Source organism: Psittacula echo, assembly GCF_963264785.1.
Source record: "Psittacula echo genome assembly, chromosome: 1".
NCBI lineage: Eukaryota > Metazoa > Chordata > Aves > Psittaciformes > Psittacidae > Psittacula > Psittacula echo.
The window spans coordinates 73,928,311-73,943,522 of record NC_137735.1 but is presented as its reverse complement, the minus strand read 5'-3'; positions in this window follow the sequence as shown (position 1 = coordinate 73,943,522).

Sequence of the window (15,212 nt, the reverse complement as noted above, 5' to 3'; positions counted from 1 at the left end):
GCAGGCAACAGAATGCTGAAAAAGACGGATTTGTAACTAGAGAATCACAGGATCACAGCTGTGAACAGAAAGTTCATGACAAGCAGAAGTACCACATTATCCTGAGCACATCTGTCATGTTCTAGGCAAAACTCATCCAGACATAATTAGGAAAATCCAGGAGACCATTGGGGCATTCCTAGCCCTGTGCTTGAGAACATCATAAATTTGCTTTCATTTTCGAATATAACAATATATATTTCTTCACCAAAAGGGACCAGAAATACAAGTGTTTGAAAAATAAAATGTAGACTGAAAGTAATAGTAATACCTCTGTGATGAAACCCTAAAATAAGTATTCATGACTAGTGTCTCTTTTTGCTGGTAGTGACTAAGTGACAGCACTGCCAAGAAGGAAAGATACAGCAGGTCATTTGGTCAGATTGTGCAAACACAATATTCTCATTTTGGTTCCACTCCCCCTTAAAACCGAAACCAAAGCAAAACAAACCCCCCCAAAAACCAAACAAACCGAACAAACAAACCAAACCACAAAGAAAACCTGCAACAAAACTAAAATATATTGGTTTCCAATATATTGATCTTATATCAAACACTTCATTAGCTAATGCCACAAGGGCTAAAAGATTCAACAGGAAAGACAAGTAAGGGAGGAAGGTTTGGACTAAACATGCAAATGTCTAAAAAAACACGGGATCATCAGTGACCCTTTTCCCAACTAAGCTGGGGTTCTCCTCTAACTCTGTTCAGACTGGCTCTCAAACTAGCATTACCTTAGTTCATTACCTTGAACTAAGCTACCTGGTTCTGAATCATCTGGCCTACAATTCTTTCATTACCATTTTGACAAAGAGTTTTAAGAAATTCCAGTTACTCTGAAACTCTTCAGTGAGCTATCATCATTTAAATATAACAAACATATTTTTGATACCAGCCTTGAGAACAAAATTATTATTTTCTTCAAGTTTTCTGTGAGCACCATCTGGTCATTGTGACTGTTGCTATTTTACTTATCAACAAGTTTTAACAATTTTTCTTTTGCAAATTTAATCTTTGACAGATTATTTTTGCCTGAGAACATGGGATATCTTTGTATACTCACCACATTTGTGTTACCCACAGAGAGTGCTGGAAACTGTCAAGCAAGATGGACAAGCTTTGTGCAGGCAAACAGTCTCAGATGGTGCTTTCTCAGAAGGAAGGGAGGTTTTTTCCAAGTTCAGTAGTGGAGTGATCTTTCTGTAGATGCTGGGGTACCTAATAACACTCCTGTCCCAGGACAAGTCTCACAAACTGCTTACCTTCTGAGAGGAACAGAGGGCCCGATATGCAGAGTTGACCCTCATCATAGGGAAGTGTGTAGTCTGCCTGGAGCCCGGATCAGGGATATCACCAGGGCGCTCCCCAACCTGGTGCACCCAACAGACTACTACCCGCTGCTGGTCTTCCAGACAGGTGGGGGGGAAGCTGCTTCCCGCAGTCTGAGGGGGATGAAGAAAGACTACAGGGCCTTGGGGCGGATGGTGAAAGAGTCTGGGGCTCAAGTGATCTTCTCCTCACTTCTTCCATCTTCCGGTGATGATGTGGGACTGAATGGGAAAATTCAGTCCGTAAACAATTGGCTACGAGACTGGTGCTTTAGGCAGGGCTTTGGGTTCTTTGATAATAGTTGGTTTTTTAAGGCTCCAGTCCGGATGATGGCACGTGGGAAAGGTTTATCTCACCGAGGCAAAAGGATGCTGGGGCATGAATTAGCAGGGCTCATTTGGAGAGCTTTAAACTAGATTCGAAGGGAGATGGGGTTGTAACTGGGCTTGCCCCAGTGGGGCAGCACTCTAGGATTGATGAAGACTGGGAGGCCTCCTACAATCCTAGGGTGGAATCGGTGAGCTCAGTTCCCTCCTTGAAATGCCTATACACCAATGCGTGCAGCATGGGAAATAAGCAGGAGGAGTTGGAGACCTGTGTTAAGTCAGGAGATTATGATCTGGTGGCAATTACGGAGACGTGGTGGGACAGCTCGCATGACTGGAATATAGTCATGGAGGGCTATATCCTTTTCAGGAAAGACAGGCCAGCCAGGCGGGGTGGTGGGGTTGCTCTTTATGTGCGAGAGCAGCTGCAATGTACTGAGCTCTGTCCAGGGACAGAGGATGAGCGAGTTGAGAGTCTGTGGGTGAGAATTAAGGGGCAGGCTGGCAGGGGCGATACTGTTGTGGGTGTCTGTTACAGGCCACCAGATCAGGGTGAGGAAGTTGACGAGGCCTTCTACAGGCAGCTGAGAGCGGCCTCACAGTCACAGGCCCTGGTCTTCGTGGGGGATTTTAACTTCCCTGATGCTTGCTGGAAGGACTACACAGGAACCCAGGCACAGTCCAGGAGGTTCCTCCAGTGTATGGATGATAACTTCCTCATGCAAATGGTGGATGAGCCAACCAGGAGAGGAGCGCTGCTGGATCTCATCCTCACTAACAAGGAGGGGCTGGTAGAAGCAGTAAAGGTTGAGGGCTGCCTTGGTTGCAGCGACCACGAGATGGTGGAATTCAGGATCTTGTGTAGTAGGGCCAGTACAATAGCAAGTAGAATTGCAACCCTGGACTTCAGCAGGGCAAACTTTGGCCTTTTCAAGCAATTGCTAGAGGAAATCCCATGGGCAAGGCTGCTTGAAGGTAAAGGGGTCCAAGATAGTAGGTTGGCGTTCAAGGATTGCTTATTCCGAGCTCAAGAGCACAGCATCCCGACATGTAGGAAGTCAAGGAAGAGGGCCAGGAGACCTGCGTGGCTAAATAAGGAACTGCCGGGTATGCTCAAGTGGAAGAGCAGAGTTTACAGGTCATGGAAGGAGGGGCTGGCCACTCGGGAGGAATATAAGGCTGCTGCTAGAGGATGTAGGAAGGCAGCTAGGATGGCTAAGGCCTCCTTAGAATTAAATCTGGCGAGAAGGGTCAAGGACAACAGAAAGAGCTTTTTCAAATACATAGCTGATAAAACTAACACCAGAGGCAAGGTTGGCCCACTGATGAACAGGATGGGTGCCCTGGTGACAGAAGATACAGAGATGGCAGAGTTATTGAATGCCTTCTTTGTCTCAGTCTACTCTGCCGGAGGCAGTCCTGAAGAGCCCTGTACTCCTGAGACCTCAGATGAAGCCAGGTCACTGGAGCGGTTCGCCTTAGTCAATGAGGAATGGGTTAGGGACCAGTTGAGCAATCTGGACATCCATAAATCCATGGGTCCAGATGGGATGCACCCGCGGGTGCTGAGGGAACTGGCGGAAGTCATTGCTAGACCACTCTTCATCATCTTTACCAAGTCTTGGGAAACGGGAGAGGTGCCTGAGGACTGGAGGAAAGCAAATGTCACTCCAGTCTTCAAAAAGGGCAAGAAGGAGGACCCGGGTAACTATAGACTGGTCAGCCTCACTTCCATCTCTGGGAAGGTGATGGAGCACCTTATCCTTGATGCCATCTTAAGGCATGTCAAGGATAAGAGGGTTATGAGGGGCAGTCAACGTGGCTTTACCAAGGGGAAGTCATGCTTGACCAACCTCATAGCCTTTTATGAGGAAATAACATGATGGATGGATGATGGCAGAGCGGTGGATGTGGTCTACCTTGACTTCAGCAAAGCATTTGACACAGTCTCCCACAGCATCCTCATAGCTAAACTGAGGAAGTGTGGTCTGGATGATCAGGTGGTGAGGTGGACTGTGAACTGGCTGAAGGAGAGAAGCCAGAGAGTTGTAGTCTATGGGGCAGAGTCTAGTTGGAGGCCTGTATCTAGTGGAGTGCCTCAGGGGTCAGTACTGGGACCAGTATTATTTAATATATTCATCAATGATTTAGATGAGGGAATTGAGTGTACTATCAGCAAGTTTGCTGATGACACTAAGCTGGGAGGAGTGGCTGACACGGCATAAGGCTGTGCTGCCATCCAGTGAGACCTGGACAGGCTGGAGAGTTGGGCAGGGAGAAACTTGATGAAATATAACAAGGGAAAGTGTAGAGTCCTGCATCTGGGCAGGAACAACCCCAGGTTCCAGTATAGGTTGGGGAACGACCTGTTAGAGAGTAGTGTAGGGGAGAGGGACCTGGGGGTCCTAGTGGACGGCAGGATGACCATGAGCCAACACTGTGCCCTTGTGGCCAAGAAGGCCAATGGCATCCTGGGGTGTATTAGAAGGGGGGTGGTCAGTAGGTCGAGAGAGGTCCTTCTCCCCCTCTACTCTGCCCTGGTGAGACCGCACCTGGAATATTGTGTCCAGTTCTGGGCCCCTCAGTTCAAGAAGGACAGGGACCTGCTGGAGAGAGTCCAGCGCAGGGCGACAAAGATGATTAAGGGAGTGGAGCATCTCCCTTATGAGGAAAGGCTGAGGGAGCTGGGTCTCTATAGTTTGGAGAAGAGGAGACTGCGAGGGGACCTTATTAGTGTATATAAATATATAAAGGGGGAGTGTCACGAGGATGGAGCCAGGCTCTTCTCAGTGGCAAACAATGATAGGACAAGGGGTAATGGGTACAAACTGGAACACAAGAAGTTCCACTTAAACTTGAGAAGAAACTTCTTCTCAGTGAGGGTGACGGAACACTGGAACAGGCTGCCCAGGGAGGTTGTGGAGTCTCCTTCTCTGGAGACATTCAAAACCCGCCTGGACACATTCCTGTGTGACCTTATCTAGGTGTTCCTGCTCTGGCAGGGGGATTGGACTAGATGATCTTTTGAGGTCCCTTCCAATCTCTAACATACTGTGATACCTTCCACCTAAATCCTTACACATCTTAGACTGGAGCTCTTGAACAGCAAACCTTTCTAAGAGTGCTATTATACTTAGAACTAGAGATAAACTTGTTTCTAATGTTAAGCTCCATGCTATGTTGAGTTTGAAACAGTTCAAGTTACAAAAATATTTTTTTTTCCCCTCTTTTACTTGGTGACCTGTAGCTCCCACATCTGTAACAAATCCTTTTCTCTCTGATTTAACACTGAATAAGTTGCTCCTGTATCCACTAAAGTTCCATTTTATTTCCTCTAGTCCCTAGTTTTAATTTAACCAGTGGATCTGCTAGGGTAGGTTCCCCATCCTGGAATGTCCCTGCACTTCAAAGCTCCAGGTCTACTGTGCTAAGCATTTCACAAGGACAAACAAATTACTTCTGCCTCAAAATAAGAGCTTCTGAGGAGTTCCCAATGTCCTTCATGCCTTTAGAAAACTAAAGGACTGTTGAACTCTAGATTATTAATACAATTCAAATGAGAAATTTTCCAGAATGTTCCCCTTCCTATTTATGTTTGAGCAAAAGCACAAACGAGAGATTTTTTAAACAACAAGAATTGTTTAAAAGCAAATCTCTAAACTAAGCTGTGTCCTCACCCAGCACTTAAAACACAGAAAAGTAGGCAGTCTTAACTGCCTATTTCACATCGAGTGATTTCCATACTCTCCAAAATTAAATTAAGAAACTAAACAGGGAGCAATATAACCATATTTTAATTAGTTTAAGGGTAAGTAAGAACACAGACTGCTTTCCCTGTTTTGTTGCAGTTTTTTTTCCTAATTTAGTGTCTGAGTAGGGTTAGTAACACGAAAAAAAAGTGCTGAAGCTGTAAAATCATTTCTCCATAGAATGGAAACAAAAAGGTAATTATTTAAAATTAGGGAAAAAAATGCAATCAGAAACATAAGACTTTACGTACTATGTATTATTTTTATCACGAAAGCATGCAGAAAACCATAATTCAGAAGTGAGAAACAGAGGGACTGTAAAAGTGAAATGGAATTCTGACAAACGATACTGTATAGAATATGAGTTCACAGGCTGACAGAACAGAACACTCTAGACTTGTTAGCTAGAAAAAATGTATACTCTTGCTGAAGCACAGATGTTTGAGTATTAGTCTTTTAAACTGGCACACTTACCTGCTAAGACTACTAAACTAGGTGGCTTGGAGTGAAATGTTGGGTTAATATTTTTCTGATAATTTATATCATCAGACTTATTTGTAATAACTTGCTCAAAATATTTCCTATGCTATTATCTCCATAATACAGATTTATAAATCAAGGTAGAATAGGGAAACATATAGATTTTATGATTGAGTTATTCTTTCTAGGCTGCTTCTAATAAGCATCTGCTCAAACCATAAGCCGTTCTTCCAGGGACACAGTAACAACAGCAGAAAACATCAATCTGCCTTCCTCTTTCTCTTCCTGTTATTACAGACTATGCCGTAACAAGCCCTACTTCTCCACACAGGAAGCATTTGGACGTGCTTTTCTACTCAGTAATGTCTAAGACTTCACACATTTTTTCTGTAGCTGTTTCAGTTTTCACTTCATTCTATCTGTTTCTCCTCTAGCTGTCTGTGGAAGCCAGTTATTCTGATCAGATGGCAATACCTTGCTTAGTATCAAGCACAGAGACATGTTCATGTTGGCTTTAAATTCCACACAAAACTGACTTTCTGACTCACCCTATCTTCCTGTTTTCTAACAGTGATTTAGATCTAAGAGAACATGTTGAACACATGCTCAGCTTTACATATGGAATCTGTTTTCCTGGAGGAAAGTAATTTACCTCAACATTAGAGAGCCGAAATAAAGATAAGAAATAAAACCCCTAGCACCCATAACTTTAAAATCTCTTCATTCTGATAGCTATGCATGCAGAAAACTTACAAAGGAAGATGAGATGTGCTATACCTTATCAGATCACTTGTGCAAACAGCTTGCTACCTTACTTGTGTTAGTGCTTCAGAGAAAAGCAAAACAGATTCCCTGTGATGCTCATACAGCCGTCAGTTTTGTATCAACTGTTTGTCCCAGTGCTGGGAATTTTTTCCATGGCATCAAATCCTACTTATTGGCTAAGCAAAGTGTGTGTGAATACAGGTGGCCTGCAAAAACCTCAGGCAGTCAGAGGCATAGGGGACATAACCAGAGCAGCCATAAAACATCACAGATGTGAATAACAAACCTTGGTATGTGGACACAAGCAGATAAGCAGGGATGGTGTGAATTGTAGTGTTGGAACCGATCAAAGCTTAGCTAGTACAAAAACAAGGTTAACAGTTGAATAGTTAAGACCTAAAACCAGCTTGTCTAAAAATCGCTTGTGTGATTTTGTATAAATATGGCAAGAAACTCAGTAAAAGTGATTCAGTTTGCACATGCATGCTGTCTCTCTCATACTTCTCTACAAAGTGAGCACTGCTCTTTAGAAGATGCTCAAGTTGCCACTGAGGTCTATTTATATATACAAAAATGCTGCTCTCTTTCAAATGCTGTCTACTTTTTCATTTGTTGCCCTTCACACATTCAGGTACCTTTTATTTAAAGACTTAAGTTGTCTGCCACTTCCCATCAGAATCACAAAAATGTGTTAATACAACCTACACTGCATTCTTTTTCAGAGAAAACTGCGACTAAAAAGTCATTTGCCCATTGCAATAATGCCTAGTTCAGAAGAAGGGAAGAAGGGATGTTTTGCAGATATACCTCAGATAATGAAGTTTGTCAAAATGAACAGATGGATTTCTCCCTTTAAAAACTCATATGCTGGAAGTAAGGTACTTTTGAACTGTGACACACATCTCCTGTATTTCTTCATAAGGACTGCTTTAAAATATTGAAATGGATCTACTATTGAAATGTCTACTACTAGAACAGTTCATGTAGGATTTATCTGTTATTGCACTTCAAAGTATAATCTGAGGAATAAAGCCATAAAGGGTAGGGGTGTCCAAGACTGCTGATCGATATTCAAGGGTCACCTGCTCCAAGCTCAGGAGCATTGCATTCCGACAAGAAAGAAATAGGGCAGGAAGGCCAGAAGGCCTCCATGGATGGATAAGGAATTGCTGAGAAAACTCAGAAGGAAAAAAGAAGCTTATAGAAGGTGCAAGCAAAGACAGGTGTGCTTTGCTTTTTCGTCACCACATTTGTCACCCTTCTTCCCTTTGGATTTGGAAAAGAAAAAAATAAAGCTTCACTGAAAATGCATATATTATTTTCTTTTCTCAGTGTCAGTGGGGTTTTCTGTGTGGGCACTTCCTTCGTAAGAGAGCCCATTCTGCAATTAATTATGACATTAGAAGATACTCTCTTAAAGCTGGATAGAAGTTTGAGGTTTTCAGAGTTTCTAATGTTGTGCAGTATCAGCTCACCTTACACATCCTGTGCCAGAGACTGCAGGCAGACTGCGACCAAGTGCCAAGAAGGAAGCCTGACTTCAGTGACCTCTAAAAATTGGTATCAAACATGATTTGGGTGAGAACACTGGTGTGCACTATTCAGTTTTTTGCCAGGCTGTAACCAAGGGCTGTTAACTATTTAAAAAACATTTTATCTTCTCTGTCATGTTACATTATGTACTGAAGGCAGGTATAAAGCTACTGTCACAAAGATCCAAACTAAATTATAGCCATAATTATATGGTTATAATAGATTCAGAATATCTAATATATTCTTCAACTATGGAGAATAGATGCAGTGCCTCTACAGTTGTTCTTTATAAAATAAAACTGCTCAGATGCTAAAAAAATATGGCCAAGATAAGTTGTGGGTTTGGATAAATACAAATAAAAATTAATGCTAATAAATCTGCCAGCCTTAATAGATTTACATCTGCTAGGAAAATGGGGAGAGGCAAAACCACCTTCATATTATAATTAAAGCTGATTAAAAACTTGGAGCTGACTCAAAAAAAGAAATATATCCATTTTTTATTACTGATTACTAGGAGAGAAATTTTAATCTCTAAAGATTTGCCATTAACAAGGTGAACACAGAACAAGAAATATAAAGACTGGTTTTCTCCCATAAGAAGAATTTCCTAATTTATGCTAGCTATTGTCTATTAACTGGGTAGAGTTAGACTCCCATTCATACAAAATAAAATTGCTTCTAATATCATATATTTCAGATGGACAGAAATAAAACCATAACATAGTAATACCTGGCATAGATATACTAAAAATTATGAGAAATTTTATATCACTAGTAGTCATTTCCTTTAGAGGATCAGTGGAACTTCTACACAAGCTAACAGCTAAGGGTTAAATGTACTAAAAATTACCTATAAAGATGATTATTCTTTTTTTTTGTTCCTTTGGTAAGGATAGCTTCCCCCTAGAACTTGCTTGCATGTATAGTCAGTTTTTAACCATCAAAAGGAACGAATAGGTGTGTTTACCTCTCTTCTAGGAGGATATCATAGACGAAAGGTTTCTGGGTTGTTGACTGTGTCTTGGGTTTAGGTCCTTCAAGCTTAATCACAAGCATTCTATACAATCTTAAGGGAAAAGAAAACTTGATCAGTCCTGCTCTTTGACTGCAAATTAAGAGGTGGCTTTCCTCACCTCAGGACAACATTGATTATTGAGAATAACAGCTATACTATTGGAAAACATTAAAAAATTGGTCTCTGCACGTTTCCTTTCACTTTATTCCATACCTTAAACCACAAAAACCTCCCTGTCCTTTCACAGAATCAGTTAATCAAATGAAGACACTAAAAAAAAAAAAACTGCATTGTTTTCACAGTTCACGATTACACCAAGTTACATGGCTATACCATTTGAAAAGATAAATAACAAGCCAGCAAGTACCTAAAACCTTGATATTTGAAGCAGCTGGGCTGAAAAGGTAGGAGACTCAATCCCATGGTAAATGCACGCAAATGCGGATGTGCAAGAACATACTTAATTTTCCCAGTTTGGGCTATAAACTTGTATTATTAAAGCAAAATGATTGCTAACAAAAATGATGTTTTTCAAAATTGAATACCATTTGTGGTGACTGCCCATGTTCTCTATGTATTTCAGAAGTTCAATGGGCACTAACTGTCTTTCTAGGAACAGGAAGGGAAGAAGTATCTCTTCTTTCTTTAAGTACAAGTTTCTAATAATACACATTTCTGTAGCTTAATTAGAAATCATTAAACTTTCAGTATTTTTAATAAGAACTAAGAAAGAACCAGTTTTGCTATCAACTGTCCTTAGCAGCAACATTTCACAGCATGCAATGTGAAAAGGTCAACCTGTCAGGCAGTAATACATAAAACACGAATGAAAATATGGGTAAGGAAAATTGTCTTGAGGTGAAAATATTCTTCTAGAAAACCAAAGCGGTAAAAAGAATCATCCAGTCAGTGTGAACCACATATTCTTCAGCTGTGAGTGAAAGCATAGTTTTCAAAAATTTGTTTACTACCTTAAAGATAAAAAAATCACACAAAATTCAGGTGTTAGTCTGCTCAGCAGTCAGCTATTTTGGTCATAATAATTATAACCAGGGAGGTTGTGGAGTCTCCTTCTCTGGAGACATTCAAAACCCGCCTGGACACATTCCTGTGTAACCTCATCTAGGTGTTCCTGCTCTGGCAGGGGGATTGGACTAGATGATCTTTTGAGGTCCCTTCCAATCTCTAACATACTGTGATACTGTGATATTAGCATAACAGTTTAACAAACACATTCTAGACCAGAACGTTAATTCATGTACTAGTTTAAGGTATGATATGCTTTGATTCTATAAATACATCCAGCTGCAGAACAGTTAATTTTCTGGTTTCAACATTATATACAATCAGCTGCTTGACTAGTGGCTCACTGCAGACCACTATACAGGAGGTAGAAATCTACACTGATTTGCCTTTGAGAACTTTTCACATATCTATTACATTTCTCTGTGCAGCTTCATAAAATGGTGGAAAAGCTATTCCACAGAGCTGTATCAAGGAAATAACACAGCACTATAAGTTTTCTCCAGGGATGAAAATTTTAATGGGTTATGTGAAATAACACAGAAACCGCTCCTGCCCACAGAAGAAATTGAAAATATTTTTATTTCAAGGACAACCAGCTATATGTTTAGAATTTCTGGTCCTGAAAGCTGCATTAGGCCCTCCACAGAGAGTGCTGAATCTCACTAGAATCTAAGTTTTCAAACTACCAGCTTCCCAATGAGACAGGTTTTGCAAGTCATTCACAGACCTCAATAAAACCAAAAGAACAGAGTTCTCCTGAGACAGTTCTGTGCTTGCTTGTCTTTCAAATACTTACTTACTGAAACAGACTTGCTTTCACTAAGACAACTGCCAAATTAATGAAAAATGGCAGGAGGAGTTCGCTATAGGAAATGACAACATGCACAAGTGTTCCTTTCCATAGCGATGTGAGAGACTGAACTGAAATTACATTCCATCATTGTCTCAAAGATGGATGTGAAAGAGATGGGTGTGAAAGATGGGTGTGAAAGATAGGTGTGAAAGATAGGTATAAGGAGCTGAGATTAGACTCCACTGTCCATTGTCTCAAGGATTGGTGACAAATGTGCAGTTGAAGAGCTGGCTGCAAGACCAGCTGGATGCCCATGCTCAACCAAGAAGGTGCAGTATGTTACATTAAGAACAGAGGTACTTCCCCCTGAGACATAATAAAAGGGGATAAAGGTAATCACTCACCACTGAAGATGTAGAATACTGACCCTCGGGATATTGCTGGACCCATGGTGGCGACTATCACTCCACACTATCTGTTTCAAATAATAATAATAAACAAATTGACCGATTGCAATACTTGACCTCATTTGCATTATAACTTCACTCTGGGGATCATGAAAAAAATATTTCTGACACTGGGTTTTATCCAGTCAGACCTTGACAAGTGGTCACAAGCAATTTCTTTTTATTTATTCTGTTGTGATACTTATAATAGGATTAGGAATCTTTATCCTTTAAAACAAATAACAATTTATTTCAGTTTTAAGAACTAATCATGTTTACTCCCTGCTTAAATGACTTCTCCATGACACATTCTGCATGTTGTTCCTTTATACCACCACCAGTTAATCACCTCTGTTAAAACACAGATCCCTCATTGCCAGCAAGAGAATCCTGCTGTTTACAGAAGAATGTTAACTCTGATAACTTGTTTCCCCATACCTATACTGCACAGTCACCAGCACTGGCATTAGACATGGTCTTCCAAAGTATCTTTTAACCAAATCAGTGAGACACCACGTGGATAAACAGACTACAAGGTGTGTAGAAAAATGTCTGGACAGCTGGACTCCAAGGACTGTGATCACCAATATGAGTGCCAGGTAGCAACCAGCTAGTAATGGCATCCCTCAGAGATCAATGCTGGCACAAATACTATGTAAAATCGCTGTTAATGGCCTGTACAATGAGGCAGAGCACACTTATCAACTTGGCAGATGATACCAAAAGGGCAGGGGGCGGTCAACAACACTCCAGAGGATAAGTCAGTTGAGAATGATTGTAACAGGCTGGAGAAATGAATTCACAAAACCCTCAAAGTTCAACAAAAGCAGATGTTTAGTGCTGTAGCTAGGACAGAATAACCCCATGCCACTACATGGCCAGGAGGCTACAAAGCAGTTTTGCAGAAAATTGGTTGGGAGTGCCAGTCAGCAGAGAATCGCACATGAATAAGCAGTGTACCCTAGTGGCAATCTTTGGTTTAATTAGCAAGAGTGCACCCAGCATGTTGAGAGAAATCATAGAATAGGTTAGAGTTGAAAGAGTCCACGCTGCTCTCTGCGCAGTGAGCAGGGACATCTTCCACTAGATCAGGTTGCTCAGAACCCCATCCAACCTGACTTTGAAGTAACATTCCTTCCTCAGCACAGGAGGGAACAGGAGAGCCAGCTTCTTCCAGAATGTGCATAGCGAGAGAAGAGGACACATTGAACCCAAATTGCAGCACAGGAACTATGTTGTATCTTATTAAAATATATTCTTAACCTCAGCCCCTCTTAAAGGTGTGTATGTGGGAAAGGAATTTCCCTGAAAAGACTTGTAATCAACTTTTGAGTGCTATGTCCTAAAAGTTACCCATTCATGTAAATCCAATAGGAAAAATATACAAATAAACTTCAAACAATAACAAAGATTTAAAAGCCGCTCCTCCCTCAACTGCCACACAACAATTTCCCTAATGGCAACATTCAGAAGTGATACCGAACCAGCAGAGAAAACAACTGGAAGAAGTAATATACATTTCACTTAGATAATCAGCAGCTGATATCACAGTATCACAGTATCACAGTATGTTAGAGATTGGAAGGGACCTCAAAAGATCATCTAGTCTAATCCCCCTGCCAGAGCAGGAACACCTAAATAAGGTTACACAGGAATGTGTCCAGGCGGGTTTTGAATGTCTCCAGAGAAGGAGACTCCACAACCTCCCTGGGCAGCCTGTTCCAGTGTTCTGTCACCCTCACTGAGAAGAAGTTTCTTCTCAAGTTTAAGTGGAACCTCTTGTGTTCCAGTTTATACCCATTACCCCTTGTCTTATCATTGTTTGCCATTGAGAAGAGCCTGGCTCCATCCTCATGACACTCTCCCTTTATATATTTATATACACTAATAAGGTCCCCTCGCAGTCTCCTCTTCTCCAAACTATAGAGACCCAGCTCCCTCAGCCTTTCCTCATAAGGGAGATGCTCCACTCCCTTAATCATCTTTGTCGCCCTGCGCTGGACTCTCTCCAGCAGGTCCCTGTCCTTCTTGAACTGAGGGGCCCAGAACTGGACACAATATTCCAGGTGCGGTCTCACCAGGGCAGAGTAGAGGGGGAGAAGGACCTCTCTCGACCTACTGACCACCCCCCTTCTAATACACCCCAGGATGCCATTGGCCTTCTTGGCCACAAGGGCACAGTGTTGGCTCATGGTCATCCTGCCGTCCACTAGGACCCCCAGGTCCCTCTCCCCTACACTACTCTCTAACAGGTCGTTCCCCAACCTATACTGGAACCTGGGGTTGTTCCTGCCCAGATGCAGGACTCTACACTTTCCCTTGTTATATTTCATCAAGTTTCTCCCTGCCCAACTCTCCAGCCTGTCCAGGTCTCACTGGATGGCAGCACAGCCTTCTGGCGTGTCAGCCGCTCCTCCCAGCTTAGTGTCATCAGCAAACTTGCTGATAGTACACTCAATTCCCTCATCTAAATCATTGATGAATATATTAAATAATACTGGTCCCAGTACTGACCCTTGAGGCACTCCACTAGATACAGGCCTCCAACTGGACTCCGCCCCATAGACTACAACTACTATCTAGCAAACAAAGTGTTAAATCTAGTTCTAAATTCTGTAAGAGCAAGTTCCAGTGTGTAAATGGAGACATTTGTACGGAATTATTACAATTTGGTAGTTCTGGTGTTTCCTGTACTGTTTGAGTGTCCTCTCCATTTGGTAATTCACCAAAATAAGAAAGAACAAACAAAAGTGACCTTTCAGGCAGAGAAAAGATGTGGTTGGTCTTTAAGAAAGCATTTTATTCTGCCAGCATAACAAGCTACCAGAAAAATGAGAGCTTTTAGCAAAATGTCACTGTGCTGTCGCAGCTGTTCCACTACTGTGATAAATAACAGGCAACTCTATAGGACTGCTGTAGTTCACCCTGCACCAGGGTCATTGACCACTTATCACTGTGGGGATCATTGTGAATAATGATGGTAGAAAATGTGGAGGTAGCTGGATAAATAAATATTTACCATTTCCCAAGCAGGGAAAAAAAAATATATAGAAGTGCTATAAAAATAGTTTGCCTCTGAACTGGGAGAATTTAAAGGATCTATTTTATGTCTGCTTTTGATTCCACATTCATCAATCTGAATTTCAATATGCATAGGGTATGAGGTAAAGGTACCTGAAATTGTAAAATAAACTTATATTTACTTGTACATAGCATATAATCAAAACACATTAACCAGCACTGTTTTGCTTTAAACCTGCTTGATATTTGCTTCATTTAAAACAGTTCTATATTCATTAGATGATTAAACACCTGGAGAAATATATACTTTGTTTCATGAAAAATGCATTATTAATCGGGAACGCATAGCTTTGCCAGAGAAATAAGGCAGACATTTGTTTAATTTTGCAAATAGCTACTTTTGTCTCACTCACCTCTCACAATGATGTCACTACTGTCACTGCTGGTACCAGGACTCCTTGGATAAATTCAGTATACAGGAAAAAAAAATTACAGCAGTGGCAAGAACAGCTCCTGTTCGTTACAGCCAATAAAGAAAATGCAGTTCAAAGTTTTTCAGGTGTTCTACAGTTGGCAAGACATCTCCAGAAAGAGACTAAAAGAAGCATAGGAAACTTTACAAACCATTTTTCTGGATTTTCTGTGAAATTGTTTTTTTTACTTTCTTGTGGGCCACTGAAAACATGC